We start from the raw sequence: 18,275 nt of genomic DNA on the forward strand, positions 1-18,275 counted from the left end.
CCTTCCCAAACCTCCTCCTCAGGGGTTGAAGTTCAGCATTTTTTGTTTTTGTTTTTGGTACCGGGGATTGAACTCTGGACCTTGCACTTGCGCAGCTTGTGCCAAAACCACTGAGCTAAATCCCCAGCCCTCTCAGGGGTTGAGAAAAGTCCCAACCCACTTGCCTGAAGGCAGCTGTGGTTCACTAGAGATACAGCCCCTCAGGGGTACCTTCCTGATTCTTAGAAGAAACATTTTCTTGTAAGAACATTTATAATGTTCTTATAAGAACATTTTCTTTAGATTTCTTGAAGTCTTCATTTGTTACTTTCATTCTGTGTTCTCTCAAAGCCATCAGCCCAGCTTCTGTACAGATTGCCTTGATGTCAACACCAGAGAGATCATCCTTTGCCATGATCAGGTCGTCCAGGGTCACATCATCGGCCAGTGTCATCCTGCTTGTGTGAATCTGAAAGATGAGCTTCTTAGTCTTTTCATCAGGCAGGGGGAACTCAATCTTCCTGTCAACGCGCCCTGGTCTGATCAGTGCTGGATCCAGAGTTTCTATTTGGTTTGTGGCCATGATAACTTTCACATCTCCCCGTGAATCAAATCCATCCAACTGGTTCAACAGTTCCAACATTGTTCGCTGAATTTCTCTCTCACCTCCAGAATTTGAATCATATCTTCTGGTCCCAATGGCATCAATTTCATCAATAAACACGATGGATGGTGCATGTTCTTCAGCAACTCAAAATAATTCCCGTACAAGTTTGGGCCCATCGCCCAGGTACTTCTGAATGAGTTCAGAGCCAACCACTCTCAAAAAGGTGGCCAAGGTTTGGTTTGCTACTGCTTTGGCTAACAAGGTTTTACCTGTGCCAGGTGGACCATAGAGAATGACTCCTTTAGGAGGCTTTATACCCATCTCTTCATAGTATTCAGGATACGTGAGAAGAAGCTCCACAGATTCCTTAATTTCCTGGATTTGGTTGTCCAACCCACCAATGTTGGCATAGGTTTCCTGGGGGGCCTTTTCCACCTTCATCACTGTGACCAGAGGATCTGTATCATCCATCAGCACCCCGATCACAGCATGCACCTTGTGGTTGAGCAGGACTGAGCAGCCTGGTTCCAGCAGATCCTTGTCCACAAATGAAAGGATGCTGACATAGTGTTCTGAGCCCACAGATGTAGACACAATGGCATGATTGTCATCGATGATCTCTTCCAAGGTTCCTACCGACATTGGGGTCCCCCTCAGATCATCCACCTTTGACCTTTCCTCCTCTTGCTTTTCTTCTAATGGTTTCATTTGTTCCTGATTTCTAATAAATTCTTCCTCCATGAGAAGATAGTCTTTAATTCTCTCTAACTTGAGTAGTTTTAAGCGGCACTGAGTGTGAGGTGTCACCAGTGGCAGTTTGCTGGCAGCATCTGGTCCCTTTGTTTTCTTCTTCTTTTTTCCCACTCTAGTTGGTACAGGAGGTTCATATTTCTTTTTCTTGTCCTTGTCATCCTTCTTACCACCTCCAGGACCATGACCACCACTCTGACTTTGACCCATCTTGCCTTGGCCACTCCAGGTGCCTTCCATTTCTTTCTTATGCTGGGCATTCATGGCTTCCAGCATGTTTCTGATCTCATCTATTTTCTTACCTGTTTCTGCTCTAGAGCCTCTAATCATGTCTTTCACTCTGCTCATCATCTCTGTATTTATCTGGGAGATTATTTCTGCTTTGAATTTTTCTAGAGCCTCATGCACCTACTTTGTTACTTCCTGAGCTACCAGTTCAGGGTATCCAGGTGGTTGATTATCAGACTTTTCCACCTCATTTCCCCCAGAATTTCCCTTTTGTGGCATGGAAGCCTGCATTTGTGCCTTGTTTAAATGTCTTCTCATTTTTGTTTTTGGTACTGTCCTTGGTTTAATTCCTGGGTTAGTACTTTAAAGTTGCTTATTGTAAGTATCTTTGTTGATGTATTTAGAACCCTTACAGAATGACTGCTTCTCAGAGGTGTCTTCCAGATATAGCTGGTCTTTAGGCTTTGAGTCCCTAAGGGCTCTGAAGCTATCTCATTTTCATTATACCAGGAAGGGCAACTGATTTGATGAATTACAACATCTTAGCCCAAGTGATACAATCAGCAACACAATAGCATCAAGTACCTCTTAGAAAATGACAATTTGTGGTAGTTATTAAGCTATCACATTTAACTGTGTGAATTAAATCAAAATCAAGGACCAACCCAACTTATGTTTATAGTGAATAAACTCTTCAATATAGCAACTTTATCCTTTGGGATGGAAAGTTAAAAGGAGTTGGGGAGGGAGGTATAGGTAGGTAGAAGGATAGGGGAAGGTTAGCAGTGAGGCCAGAGGACACAGGTGAAAGAAGGAAAGAGAAGAAAAGAAAAATAAAGAAGAAATATGAATTAGGGCCTGAACAGGAACACAAAGGTAGATGAAGAACAATGTGGGACAGCACAGGAGCAAGGGAGAGAAAGAGCGAGAGATAGAAAAGAGAAAAGAAAAAGAAAAAAATAAAAATTTTAAAAGAGTAGAGAAAGAAGAAAAAAATTAAAATAAGAGCAAAAAAACATAGTGGTAATTTTGAAAATAACAAATAAAAGATAAAAATGAAGGGCCTCCTTCAGGGTATGTCTCTGCTGTCACAATAGGCAATGTGGGCAGCAGTGTGCAGATATAAATAAATGAGTCTCAGCAAGCCAGTCACACACCCATGAGATTCAGGCAGATTTCTGGCTGTAAGTCCCAAGTTGAGCTCCCTGTCCTCCTGCCTCATTGAACTGTGAAAGGTTCTACTGCAGGTTCCAGCTGTCTTTCCCCTGAAGATAGTGCAGGTTCTGATGGGAGGTGATGATCCTTCCAACTTACCAAGTACTGTGGTCTGATGTGCCTTTATTGCAGAGATTTTCTTCACTTTTCCAGTGGGCTTCAGTTTTCATCAGGGAGGTTGAGAGAGGCCCTCTCTCTGTTGTTCACTTCTGCAACTCAGGACAATGGCCTTTATGTCCCCCTGTGCCTCTGTAGTGTGGAACCAGGTAGCTGCATAGCCAAGAGGCCAGAGGTGGGGTGGCGGCTGGGGGGTGGTTGCTGGTGCCCATCCTGCTATGCTGGTGGCTTGTGGGCATGCCTGGGGGGCCCTCATCATCCCCTGGTTGCAGGTGGGCATGGCAACCCAGATGGAGCAGGGCTCCAGTCACTCTAGAAGGTGTATTTTATATTCCATGTCTGTTTGATTTTATTTATTCTTGATGGTTGCTGCCTAACATGACCTCCACCACCTCTCTCCATGTATATGTATGTGATAATATATATATGATATATGTTATACTATATGTTATGATATAATATATATACTAGAGAAATATTATTCAGAGATGTTATTCTAGCATTATTCTAATATTTATATATTTATGTACTAGATTAATGAATTTTAACTCTTTCACTGAGAAAAATAACATCTGGGCCACAGTAATTATCTGACAGGGAAAGATATTGAGGAATGCAGAATATGTGTGGAGAGTGAAGGGTTGAAACAACCCTGAAAGACTCCTGAGCCTCTTGAGTCAGATGAGAACATAATGAACCAGGATATGAAAATGGCACAAAAACAAAGATGTTGACTTTTAAAGAGAGCAATAAATATAGAAAGAATCTGAATGTCTGCTAGACAAAAGAGTAACATTCCCAGAATTGTAAAGATACACTTGACCTTTTCTCTGTAAAAATAATTAGCCACCAGATCATGTGGTGAGGAAGGCAGGGGGGCTGTGGGTGAGGAGGAAGGATATAAAAGGGTCAATAAAGTGGGAAGAAGGGGGCTCTCCTCTTCTCTCCTTTTCTTTTCTCTCGAATCGGTGTTTTTCTTAATCCTCACCCCTCTCCTCAGGTACTGTTCGACTAGTGATGGCTGGCTGCATCAAATATGTGAGAATTTGTATTCTGTGTGGGAAAATGGAAGCAAATCACCAACTATTTGCCTTACAACAAGGAAGGTGGGTGGGCAACATTGAGTTTCAACATCCAGAAAAAATCATTGAGAAAAGAGGTACTGGGAAGCTCATGAAAAGATTAGAATCCTATCTGGGTGTTAATAAATGCCTTTATTTTGTATATAGTTAGCAAAGATGTCTTCTGATATTCTTGTCTTCCCTTTTCTTACATATGGCTCCAGAATTGAATAGCTCAGTGTCCACTTGGAGTAGAAGTGGACCATGAGCCATGCTGCCATTCCACACTCCTAGGGCAGAGAAGGTGAGCCAGTCCCAGCACCTGGAAGGAGGCTCCCCAGCCATGATTCCATGCTCCTAGGGCAGAGAAGGTGAGCCAGTCCCGGCACCTGGAAGGAGGCTCCCCAGCAATGATTCCACACTACTAGGGCAGAGAAGGTGAGCCAGTCCCAGTGCCTGGGAGGAGGCTCCCCTGCCACCATTCCATGCACCTAGGGCAGAGAAAGTGAGCCAGTCCTAGTACCCAGGAGGAGGCTCCCCCACCACTATTCCACACTCCTAGGGCAGAGAAGGTGAGCTGTGGAGGGGCCAGAAGCACCCCCCCACCCTGTGGAAATGAGAACACATGTAAACAAGCCTCAAAAACAGACTTCCAGATCACCTACAGCAACCCCAAAGGGAAACAAGATGGAACAATCTGATACTCAAACACCTGGACTCCCTGAACTGACAACAAAAGAGGATCTGGGAAAAATGAAATGAGAAATAATTTCTCACATAACAGCAAAGATTGTGCTCATAGTACAAAGACATGATTAATAAAACTAGAGAGGACACAGATTTAAAAAATAGAGGATCTGAGGAATATGATGGAATCCCAACATAGGAAACAAATGGAATCCATAAAACAGATGCAAACAGATTTCCAGGAGATTAAAAACTCCATCGAAAGTCTGCGCAGCAGAATGAACCAATGTGAGGACAGAATTTCAGATATAGAAGATAAGATTGCAATTAGGGACCAGGAAAAGAAGAATTGTTTAAAAATTGTAAGAGAACACAAGAAATCAATCCAACAGCTGCTAGACAATGCAAAGAACAATAACATAAGACTGAATGGAGTCAATGAAGAAAGAGGAGAGAGTGCAGATGACATAAAAAATACTGTTCACAGAAGTGATGACAGTAAACTTCCCAAGCAGGGGAAAAGAACTTGACATACAGATAAGTGAGGCATATAGGACTCCAGCTAGGCTTGATCAAAAAAAGTCTACACATAGGCATATAATAGTTAGGATTCCAGAAACCCAACAGAACAAAATTCTACAAGCAGTGAGAGAAAAGAAAAATCACATACATTGAAAGCCCATCAGAATCACAGCAGACTTCTCAGCACAAACCCTCAAGGCAAGAAGAGCTTGGAGTGAAGTATTTCAAGCCCTAAAGAGAAACAGCCTCCAACCCATATTGATGTACCCTGCAAAACTATCTTTCAAAATTGATGGAGAAATAAGATACTTTCATGATAAAGAGCACCCCAGGAACTTCATGAATACCAAACCAGCACTCCAAAAAATTTTAGACAATACCCAGGAAAAGACAATGAGGATCACAACACCAGGAAGCCCAGCAGAATGAATCCATGGGCATGACAAATTAAATGCAAAGGGAGAGAATCCAACAAGAAGAAAAAGTCATGACAAGGCTTTTAAAACTTGTAACTTCATCTCCCCAATGAGTGTATAATTCAATCTTGTTATTGTACTGATTAGTATTTTTCTGACTCTAGAGTTGCGCACCTTTTCTTGTGCTGTACTGGCTATTTATCATCTTCTTGTGTCTACTTTTGAATTGGGTTGTCTATTAAGGAGCTGTAAGAGTTCTTTATATATTCTGGTCATAGGTTATATGCATTGTAAATATGGTCTGTTTAAGGACTACTTTCCATTTTAATGATGTCATTTAAAGTTCTAAATTTTGATGGAATCTCATTTATCAATTTTTTTCTTTTATACATCATTTTTTTGTATCCTTGCAAGTTCTTGTCTACCCTAAATTCACAAGCATTTTCCCTTATAATTTGTTCTTAAAGTTTTATACTTTTAGTCTTTCATATTTAGGTTCATAGATCCCTTCAAGTTATTTTCATGTATGGAAAAAAAGGGTTGAGGTTAATTTTTTATATACAGATACCAGGTGTTCTAGTGCCATTTGCTAAAAACACTTATCTTTTCCTCGGCTCTTGAATTGAGTTATTATATTCTATAAAATGTTAATACTAAATAATCTTTCAAAACTCAGTGGACCATATGTGTTTGGTTTTATTTCTAGATTCTCTGTTTTATTCCAATGATCTATATGTCTTTCTTTACACAAACACTGCCTTGATTACTGCAACTTTAGAAGTCTTAAAATTAGGTACTAAACATCTTCCAACACTTTTTTGTTTGTTTGTTTTTTGTTTTGTTTTTTTTCTTTTTACTTTTCTAGGTCCTTTGTACTCCTACATAACTTTTTAATTTCAATATCCAATTCTTCATTTATAGCAAGTATACATAGACCTGAATTTTTATATATAGCTTGTGTTTTCTAATCCTGCTAAATTCAAGTACAAGTTGTAGGGACTCCATGAAATTTCTTAGTATTTTCTCTGTAGATGATCATTTCATCTACATATAAAGATTTTGCTTCTACCTTCCCAATCCTATCCTAATTGTGTCATTTTATTGTCAGACTATTTTGGTTTGGGCCTAGGTTTCAAAGTTTAATGGACAGATGAAGAGTAAGCATATCTGCCCTTGTTCCCCACCTTAGGGAGAAAGCATTGTATCTTTTCCATTCATATAAGGCATTCTCGCTGGAAGTATGGAGTACATGTCTTTAATCTGTTGAGAAGTTTCTGTTCTACTTCTAGTCTCCTGATAGCTTTTACCATGAACAGCTGAGGAATTTAGTCCAATACTTTTTCTCCAACTAGAGACAGGATCATATGGCTTTTTCCTTTCCTCTGTTAAAATGATGACTTTGGGGGTGGATCTTCCAATGCTGAACCAACACTGCCATCCTTATAATAAAACCACTTTCTACATACTTCCAAATCTGACTTCTAATAGTTTGTTTTGTTAAACAAATTTCTATCTATGTTCATACTTTTTCTTCTATTATCTTTATCCAGTTTTAGGATTAGCACAATGTTGAGTTCCTAAAATGAGGGGAGAAGTGTTCCTTCTTTTTTCTGCTTTAAATGTTTGATATAACTTATCAGTTAGTTATGTATACAAGCCTGTTGTTGTCATATAGGTAGGTTTTCAAGCTAGGAATATACTTTCTTTAGTAGGTGCTATTCAAATTTTATATTTTCTCTAGAGTTAGTTTCATTAATTTGTCTTCCAAGGTACTTCTTAGAAGTGGTCAAATTTATTTCAAAACAGATTTTTGAAATATGCTTTCTATATCCTTTTAAATTCTGTAAAATCTGTGGTAATGTCTCCTGGGTCTTGATGTTTTAATTTTTAAAATATATAATTGATATTGTGTAATAGGAAGTAAAGGTCTAAAGGAGCAGGGGAAGTGGGAGTGGTAGGTTAAAGGAAAGAAGGGAAAAGAAAAAATATGGGAATAGGAAAAAACTGGAAACAAAATCTTTGCAAATAGGGAATTGTGCAGGAGGTGAAGGGAGGGCAGGGGAAGGGGGAAAAGTAAGAACCAAGATACTCATGTAATTTTACAAGATCCCAATGACATATGTAAATGTATTTTATACCTAAAATGTACCAATAAACTTAATGGGTTGGGGGAAGAAGTGGACCATGAATCCCCTGGCAGAAGGTCCAAGTCAGAGATGACATGTGACGCCCCAGGTAAATGAATCAACCAGTGCACTGCCCCAAGCAGCTCTCATCCAGTTCTTTCAGCAGCAACCAATATTTTTGCACCAGCTCTTTCTCCATCCCACATGTTCTTTTTCACTTGAGATCTTTCTGGGAGCTGTTTAAATAAGTTACCAAGGGTCATGTGTCAAAAACACAGTAGGATATCACCATAAAAAATGTTTTTTTTACATTTATCCATCAATGAACACTTAAAGTGTTTCCATATCTTGGCTACTGTGAATAATGCTACAATGAAGATGAAAATTCAGATGTTACCATAGGGTGCTTATTTCATTTATTTTATGTATATATCCAGTAGAGTTTGCTGGATTGTATGGTAGTTTTAGTTTTAATTTTTTGAGGAACTTTGATACTGTCTCCCATAATGGCTTCCCATAGTGGAACCAATGAATGTTCCTACCAACACTGTACAATTATTCCCTTTTTTCCACACTCTCATCAACATTGTTATGATATTTTCACAATATCCATCCTACCAAGTATGTGGTGATATCCCATTGTATTTTTGATTTGCATTCTACTGATGATTGCTCATGTTGAACAATTTTTCCAATACTGGGTACTTTGTTTTTAGGTCTTCTTTGGCAAAAATGTATATTAAGTCTTTTTCCATTTTTCAATTGAGTTATTAGGGTTTTTTGTATTGATTTGTGCAAATTCTTTATATATTTTAGATATTAATTCTATATTAGTTTTAGAGTTTGAAAATACTTTCTCCCAATGTGTAGGTGACATTTTCTTCTCTTGACTGTTTCCTTTGTGGTATAAAAGCACTTTAGTTTGATGCAATCCTACTTGCTTAATTTTGCTTTTGTTTCGTTTTCATTTGGTGTGATTCTAAAAAATTACCAAGGTCAATAGCAAGTAGCTTTTTCCTATGCATTTTTCTCAGGATTTTATGGTTTCATCTCATACATTTAGATTTTTAATTAATTTTGAGTTGATTTTTTTTAGGGTATTAAATAAAGTTCCCATTTCATTCCTTTGCATATGGATACCCAGTTTTCCCAAGCCTATTTATAGAAGAGACTGTCCTTTTCCCATTGTATTTTCTTGCCTTGTCAGAAATTAGTTGACCAAATATACTTGGGTTTATTTCTACTCTCTTCATTGTTTCATTGCCCTACTATCTGGTTTTTATGCTACTACCATACTGTTTTGATTACTATAGCTTTGAATACAATTTGAAATCAGGAAGCATGATGGGGGATGCTCTGTTTTACTTTCTTTTGATTGCTTTGGCTATTTTTTGCCTTTATGACTTCACACAAATTCAATTTTTTTTCTATTACTGTGAAAAATATCACTGAAATTTGATAGAAATTATATTAAATTCATAAAAATTTTAGGGATTATGGACATTTTAACATTATTAATTCTTCCAACTCATTAACATGGGATGTCTTTGTATCTATTTTTGTTTCCTCTAATTTTTCTCGTGTTTCATAAGTTTCTATGGAATGATCTTTCTCTACATTGATTACATTTATTCCCAAGTATTTTATTCTTTTTTATGCTATTATAAATGAGCTCATTTTATTGATTTACTTTATGAATGGCCAGCTCATTAATAATGCAAATAACTGATTTTTTTAAGTAGATTATGTATTGAGCTGAATTCCTGAATTCACTCTGTACTAGGATTTTGGGGAATCTATAGGGATTCCTAGAAGTAGAATTATACAATCAGAGTGTTGGAAGATGGCTGAGCAGTAAGTGCCAGAAAAATCAGCTTCTTGAGGAAAAAGTGTTTAGAGTCTGGAAAATAGTACTTTGGACAGGAACCAAAGTGAGTGGAGGATGGACAGCAACCATGAGAGAACTGACAGAGGAAAAGAAAATAGGCTTAAGTGATATAGGATAAATAGATGACCACAGCAGATGAGAGACCACACAGCACTGCAGACAGTGGCCATATAGCCACCAGATGGGAGGCAAAGTGAATATAACATCTCTGCTTGCAGAGAAACAGAAACCTTCACTGGGACCAGTTGGAGGGAGCAGTGAGAATATGAGTCGCTCCTTCCCAAGTGGCCCTCTAATCAACAGTTGGTGAGTGATTTTGGTACAGTGCCCAAGGACACAGATGCATGGAGCAGAAGCTGGAGGTGTCACCATTGTAGGAAAGGACTGGGTGTTTGAACCTGAGACCCAGAACAGTTCTGTGGCTGCTTCACACTTGCAAGTTCCCAGAGTGCATGAGGGAAGGACAGTCATAGGAGACTGGTGGCAGTTGGAAAGCAGACTAAGGGGTGGCCTGCTGAGAGACAGGGTGTAGGTGATGACAGACTCAGCTCCTGCCATCAAAAGCCAGGACTGCACAGGACTGGAAGTTCACACTGGCACATTGTTCCCAGTGTAAGCAGACCTCTATATCCAGCACTCTTCTGGATACAGGATGCCACCTTAGACTTCCAGCATGAACAAAGAAGTGCCCTGCCTTGAGTTCTGATCCTTAACATGAGCCTGAGGAAAGAAGCCATGAGTCCATAACACCAGAAAAATTTCTTTCACTATTCTTTATTTTATTATATTATTTTTAATTTTATTTTTATTGTACTTAAAAACTTTTTTATTGCTTTTGTTTTTCACTCTTTGCTGTTTTCCTCATTTTATAAATTTTTAAGTCCAGTTTCTTAAATTCACCATATTTAGCTGCTCACAGTTACTCATATCTTCACTAGTATAAGTCTTTAATTCTCCCCATCCTAAGCTTTTAGCTTTTCCATATCTTTCCTATCTCACTGTCCTCCCTATAAGCAAATTCTGATAACCACATAGCTTTCCTTATTCACAGTGAACCCCCTTTATTCCATATCATGTCCTTGCCCCTACAAAATATCCTCTGAAAACCTGTAATATGAAACTTTCAATAAAATCAGAACCCACATCAATAAATACTCCAATAAAATCAGAACGCACATCAATCTTTTCTCATATACCACTAGTCTCCCATTCAAATCTACCCCTTAGAGCCTAACACTACTCATTCAACCACCTCCCCTTTTCCCCGCCAACCTCATATACCTCACTGCAGAACAATCACAAATAATAAACTGTCATAGTGTGCATAGAGAATAGACAAAGTGAGGAAGAGTAACTGCAAAGAGTATTCATGTAGAAGTGTAAGATTGAATCTGTGGATGCTGTTATAAATAGAAGCGATATTTTAGCAAAACATAGGAACAGAGCTGAAATCATTTAAAATAAATAACAGAAGAAATAAATACTAACACTGGATATACAAAGCTAAACATTATTCACAAGGAGGCAATATCCTACTAAAATTCTCCATATAGGTCACAAACTCTCCTTATTTCTCTAGTTTCCAATTTGCAGTAACAATCTCTCAAAAAAGGGAGGAGAAAAAAGAGGGAGCCATATATAATAAAAAAGATATATTTGTTTCCATTTTTTCCTTTTCTCATATTTTTTCTTTTCCTTCTTTCCTTTTCCCTACCCTTCCCACTTCCCCTACTCCTTTAGACCTTTTCTTCCTATTTCACATTATCAATTATACCATTTGAGCCTTATTTACACTTTTAATTTTTCACACCAGATAAACTATTTGGTATTTACATGTGTGTCCTATTTATTTCACTAAAGAGTATGGCCTCAATGTGCATACATTTAGCTATAAATGTCTCTAGTTTCTCATTCTTTATGGCTGAGCAGTACTCCATTTTATAGAAAAACCACATCTTTATCTAGTCTCAAAGTCTTTGTAAATAGGGAAGGATGGAGGGGGTGAAGGGAGGACAGGGAAATGGGGAAAAAATAAGAACTAAGATACATCATGTAAAGGTTCAAGATCCCAACGAGGAATGTAACTATATTTTATACCTAAAATGTACCAATAAAGTTAATGAAAAAAGAAATATTTGTATATAAACAAACAAATAAACACAGATACAAGTCAAGAATGGGGAAACAAGGAAATAGAAGATCTCTGAATGCTCCCCCCAAATCTCCTAAGGCAGAGCAAGTGAGAAGAAAACAAATACAATGAAAAGTTCTTAAAAAGATTGAAGAAAATAGGTAAGTTCAAAGAGGAAATGAACTAAGTTCACAGCAATTACACTCAATATGCCCATGGTGAATTTCAGGGAAAAGGGTAAAACACTGGATGAGCTAACCAAAACAGTTCAAAATATATGAATGACAGAATCAACAAGGATATAGAATCCTCAAAACAGTGTCAGGGAGAAATGCCTGAAATTAAAAAAGTATAGAATTCATGCACTGCAGAAATGAACAATGTGAAGACAGAGTGTCTGATATGGTGGACAAAATAGTGATTTGTGAGAAAGAGGTCAAAGAAGCCAAAAAGAAAATTAGAGAATAAGAGAAGACTACCCAGCAGCTACTAGATGACAACAAGGAAACCAATCTAAGGTTAATTGGAATTAGAGAAAAACTAGAAGACAGAACAGATGGATTCACAAACATGTTTACAGAAATTATGGAAGAACATTTCCCAAACATAAGAGTTTAAAATACAAGTAAGTGACACTCAGAGAACACCAAACAATTATGATGACAAGAGAAGTTCACCAAGGCATATTCTTATTAAATTCACAGATATCCAGCAAAAACCCCAGAATTTTGAAGGCAGTCGAGAAAAAACAAAAAATCACATATAAAGGTAAACCAATTAGAATCACAGCAGACTTCTCAGTACAAACTTCTGAAGTCCAGTAGAATTTGAAGTGAAGTATTTCAAGCCCTAAGAGCTAGTAACTTCCAACCCAGATTAACTTACCCAGCAAAGCTAGCCTTCAAAATAGATGGAGAAGGTACTTCCATGAAAAAGACCAGCTCAGAAGATACATGAGTACTAAACTAGTGCTAGAGAAAATACTCAAGAATATCCTCAACAAAGAATTTGACACAGCTAAAAACAGAGGAAGCTAGCAATGTCAATGGATAAACAGTAACAAAAAACATCAGGCAAAGAAAAACAAATGATATACAACAACAGACAAAGAAGACAATGAGAGTAAATAACCAACACATTTCAGTAATATCTACTAATATTAACAGTTTCAACTCTCCAATCAAAAGACAGACTGGCAGAGTGGATCAAAAAACAAATCCAGCAATCCGTGTTGCACTCAAGAAATTCATCTAGTCCAAAAAAGATATTCATAGACTAAAAAATAAAGGATTGAAAACAGTATTTCATGCTCCGGGACCCCAAAAACAAGCAGGGGTAGCAAATCTAATGTCAGACATAATAAACTCCAAATTAAAATGGATTAGAAGACACAAAGAAGGTCACTACATACTAGTTAAAGGAACAATCCAACAGGAAGAGATAACATTGATAAACATATATGATCCAAATACTGGAGCAACTATCTTCATAAAACAAAACTGCTGAAATAAAAGAGCAAATAAACATGAACACAATCCTAGTAGGGGACTTTAACACTCCACTTTCACAAAGAGATAGATCAACTAAACAAACAAATAAAAAAAGAAATTTCAGAGCTGAACCGCACCCTTGCATATATGGAGTTAATAGATATATACATAGTATTCTACCCCTCTACCTCAGAGTATATATTCTTTTCAACAGCATGGTACTTCTTCCAAAATAGATTACATAGTCCACAAAGCCTGCTTAAATATAAAAGAATTGAAATCAGCCCATTCATATTACCAAACCACTGTGCAATTAAAATAGAAATCAATGACAGAAAAAAATTTTGAAAAGGCAAAAGCTCCTAAAAAATTAACAATATACTCTTAAACAACCAATGGGTCACAGAGGAAATTTAAAATTTCTAGAAATTAATGATAATGACTGTACAACTTAACAAAACCTCTGGGATACTGAAAGCAGTCCTAAAAGGAAAATTCATTGGAATTAGTGTTCACATTAGGAAAACAGAGTGACCCCAAATAAATAACCTTATGAGAAATCTGGAGATATTTGATAAATAACAACAAACCAGCCCCAAACCAAAATTAAGGAGGGAAATTATAAAGATGAGAGCAGAAATCAATGAAATTGAGACTAAAAAAAACAAAAACAAAAAAATTCAATGAATCTAAGAGCCAGTTCTTTCAAAGAATAAATAGAACAGTCAAGCCTTTTACCAGACTCACCAAGGGAAGAAGAGAAAAGACTAACATCAATGCAATTAGAAATAAAAGAGTTGAAATCACTACAGACACTGTGGAAATCCAGCAAAACAGTTAGCAAGTGCTTCAAAAAAACCCCCCATATTCCAACAAATTAACATATTTTGAAGAAATGGACAAATTTCTAGACAAATACTGACAACAAGAACTAACCTAAGAAGACATAAATATGGTAAACAACCCAATAACTAGCAATGAAATTGACTCAGTAATGAAGAATTTACCAACTAAGAAAAGCCCAGGACCTGATGGATTCCCTGCTGAATTCTACAAAACGTTTTAGGATGTTATGTCACCAATATTCCTCAAGCTCTTCAAAGAAATTAAAATACACAGAGCTCTCCCAAATTCATTTATGGAACCCGGTATCACCTTGATCGCCAAAGTGGCTAAACATCCAATTGAAAAAGAGGACTATAGGCCAATTCCTTTAATGAACATAGATGCAAAGATTCTCAACAAGACATTAGCAAATAAAATGCAGCAAATTATCAAAAAATGCTACATCATAGTTTCATTCCAGAGATGCAAGAATGGTTCAACATATGTAAGTCAATAAATGTATTATGGGCTGGGGATTTAGCTCAGTGTTCTGCCGCTTGCCTTGCAAGCACAAGGACCCAAATTTGATCCCTGGTACCAAAAAAAAAAAAAGAGAAAATAAAAAAAAAAAGCAATACATCATATAAACAGCAGCAAGGTCTGTTGATCATATCAATAGATGCAGAAAAGGCTTTCAACAATAACATCCCTTCATGATTAAAACCTTGAGGAAAACAGGTCTAGAAGGACCATACCTGAGTATAATAAAGGCGATATATGACAAACCAATAGCCAGCATCATACTAAATGGGAAAAAACTAAAGGCATTTCCCCTAAATTCAGGAACAAGACAAGGATGCCCACTATCAGTACTTGAAACATTAGCTAGAGAAATTTGGCAAGAGAAAGAAATAAAAGGGATTCATATAGGGAAAAAAACCCAGTGCTGACCCCCACCAGCATACAGGAGGTGAGCCAACCAGGTGCCAACAGCACCTCCCCCATTGAAATGAGAAGACATGTAGATAAGTCTTAAAACCAGACGTCCAGATCACCTACAGCAACCCCAAAGGGAAACGAGATGAAACACTCATACTCAACCACCTGTACTCCCTGAACTGGCAACAAAAGAGGATCTGGAAAAAACGAAATCAGAAATAAATTTTCAGATAATAGCAGAGATTGTGCTCATAGTGCAAGACATGATTAGTAATCTAGAGAGGAGCTCAGGAATACAATGGAATCCCAACATACGAAACAAATGGAATCCATAAAACAGATGCAAACATATTTCCAGGAGATTAAAACCTCCATTGAAAGTCTACATAGCAGAATGAGCCAATGTGAGGACAGAATTTGAGATATAGAAGATAAGATTGCAATTAGTGACCAGGAAAAGAAAATTAGCTTTAAAATTCTAAGGGAGCATGAGAAATCAATCCAGCACCTGCTAGATGATGCAAAGAAGAATAACATAAGACTGATTGGAGTCAATGAAGAAAGATGACATAAAAAAAACTGTTCACAGAAGTGATGGCAGAAAACTTCCTAAGCAGGGGAAAAGAACTTGACATACAGATAAGTGAGGCACATAGGACTCCAAATAGCTTTGATAAAAAAAATCTACACATAAACATATAATTGTTAAGATTCCAGAAACTCAACAAAAGAGCAAAGGTCTACAAGCTATTAGAGAAAAGAAACAAATCACATACAAAGGAAAGCCAATCAGAATCATAGCAGACTTCTCAACACAAACCCTCAAGGCAAGAAGAGCTTGGAGAGATGTATTTCAAGCCCTATAAGAAAACAGCCTCCAACCCAGATTAATGTACCTTGAAAAATTATCTTTCAAAATTGATGGAGAAATAAGATACTTTCATGACAAAGAGCACCTTAGGACCTTCATGAATACCAAACCAGCAATACAAAAAATTTTAGACAAAATCCTACGAAAACACAATGAGGATCACAATCCCAGGAACCCCAACAGAATGAATCTATCAGGAGTGATAAGAAATTAAATGTAAAGGGGGAGAATCCAACAAAAAGAAAAAGTCATGACAATGATAAGTCAATATGTTTCAGTTATAACCATCAATTTTAATGGTCTCATTTTAATGGTTATATTCCATATAGGTCTCTATAACATAGGAATATTTTTAATTAAACCTGTTGGCAACCATATTCCTGCTTTACATTCTGACATTGGGTAAGATATGAGAAAAGTAAAGGCAGGACTTCAGGTGCAGCTCAGTGGTACAGCATTTTGCCTGGTGTGTGTGTGAAGTAGTGGGTTCCATCCCAGCATCAAATCAACCAGTTGATAAATCAAACCAAACTTTCCTCAGGCTGCATGTGTGATCACAGAGGTCATAAACTCCACATTTTCAGAACCACAACTTTCACCAGTGAAAGCAATGACTCTATTGTTTCATGAAGACTATAGCAATTAAGATAGTCCCTCCAACCTGTCTACAGTCCATGTCCATTCTTCTCTCCCCTGTGCCATTAAGAGACACACTCTGTACTACAGAAAGCTCCCAGATGTCCCCAACCCACAATACACTGTTCCCCAAATTGTTCCTTTCTTTAAATAGCTTCACCAGGATGAATTAGTGACTTACTTTCTGACCTCACACTCTTTTATAGAAACATAATTCTTAATATACATTAAATTCAAAGCCCACAAGTAGCACAAGCAGTTGTTTGATTTATTGCTTAACTCCATGTTTTCTGATTGATCCCAACCATTTGACTAAAGATTTTTAATCCTTTTGCATCCTGCCAGAATAAAATGAGGTTAATAATATCCTAAATATCCATGGCATTGGGGGAGATAGTGATGAAAGAGTGCATTTTTTTGTAGCTAATCTAGCCCAAATAAGCATGATTTTTAAAAGAGGAGAAGGTGACTTTTGCAGCTCAGGCAAGGGAATCAGGTACCTCTTAGTCACAAATGAACCATAAGAAACTACTATCTTTATATTTCCACCTCCAGTACCTCTGAATTCAAACTTGTGTTTAGCTATTAGTAGCATTGAAGCTGGAAGGATCACTGGTCTGCAGTCACAATAATTATTTAAAAGAAAACTGGTTGCATATAGAAAACACTACAAGGAACACTCTCATTTCCTCTTCATGGCAGACACCAGGATATGGATTGTGATGTATCCTTTCAGACAGCTGAGGAACAGAGCCAGTGAGTGCCAGTGATTACAGACATAACAAGACCCAGCTCTCATGAAGACTCAATCACACACCAAGGGCTCATTTTCCCACACCCAACAGATGTCTTCCCCAAGAGGCTGAGCTTATCTCTTGGCCACATAAAAGCTTCTCTAAGTATACTCAGTTCAGTGAAATGAGACTTGGCCAATATTTACATGAAATTCCTATTATGAGTCTGTCTGGCAGGGATAAATAATGTGCAAATGGATTAAAGTCAGTACTGAATTTGAGAAACCCAATAATGAGAAATCCAGTAATGTACAGTAAATAATGTAAAAACATCATTTAAATAGCTACAACTGTTTTCCCTAGTTATCAACTTAGATTTTTCTACCATTTAAGAAATCAAATAATTTAAATTTTCTCAGAAATGTTTCTATTTCTTTGGTAACTTAATACCATAGCTATTTATGCAATCTTTGTCTACATATTTTCCCTCCAAAACCTTATCTTATATCACCTTTATAGATTGTGTTAATTACAGTTCTTCTATTTTTCAATCAACTAGTGACTCCAATGAACTTTGATCTTACCAAACAAAAAGAGCAACAGAAATGTTCCCAATACTATTTATAACCAGCATGTCTGTTATTCAAACAGTTTTTTCATATCTCACTTTAAAGTATCATAAAACATTCCCAAAATGTTGCTCTATGTGGTAAATAGTTATGTAACACCTACCCTACTGCCAGGGACTATGCCAGGTACTGAGGACACTGTCAAAAAACACTGACCTCACTCACACTTTTGTCTCTAGCTCACTCCTCTCCCCTGAACTTCACAGTTGAATATTCACATGTACACTTAACATCTCCTTTTGGACATTTACCTGGCATATAAAACTTAATGTGCTTAAAACATATCTTCTGATCCGTCACATACAAGCTCCTCTCTTCAGAATTTGCTCTTTAGCAAAAGTCACATCTTCTATTTCCTCAAAACTGGAATTATCTTTGACTTGACCTTTTCTTTCACTCATAACCAATACAGCAACAAACACTC

At 37.2% G+C, this 18,275-nt stretch overlaps 1 pseudogene; it reads right to left on the bottom strand.

Annotated features, from left to right (window-relative positions):
• Positions 1–250: 250 nt before the first annotated feature.
• LOC101722306 (26S proteasome regulatory subunit 4 pseudogene) lies at positions 251–1,564 on the bottom strand (annotated as a pseudogene).
• Positions 1,565–18,275: the final 16,711 nt, after the last annotated feature.

Source organism: Heterocephalus glaber, unplaced genomic scaffold (assembly GCF_053883595.1).
Source record: "Heterocephalus glaber isolate CG9 unplaced genomic scaffold, H.glaber_assembly_v1.0 deba00001755, whole genome shotgun sequence".
In the NCBI taxonomy this organism is placed as follows: domain Eukaryota; kingdom Metazoa; phylum Chordata; class Mammalia; order Rodentia; family Bathyergidae; genus Heterocephalus; species Heterocephalus glaber.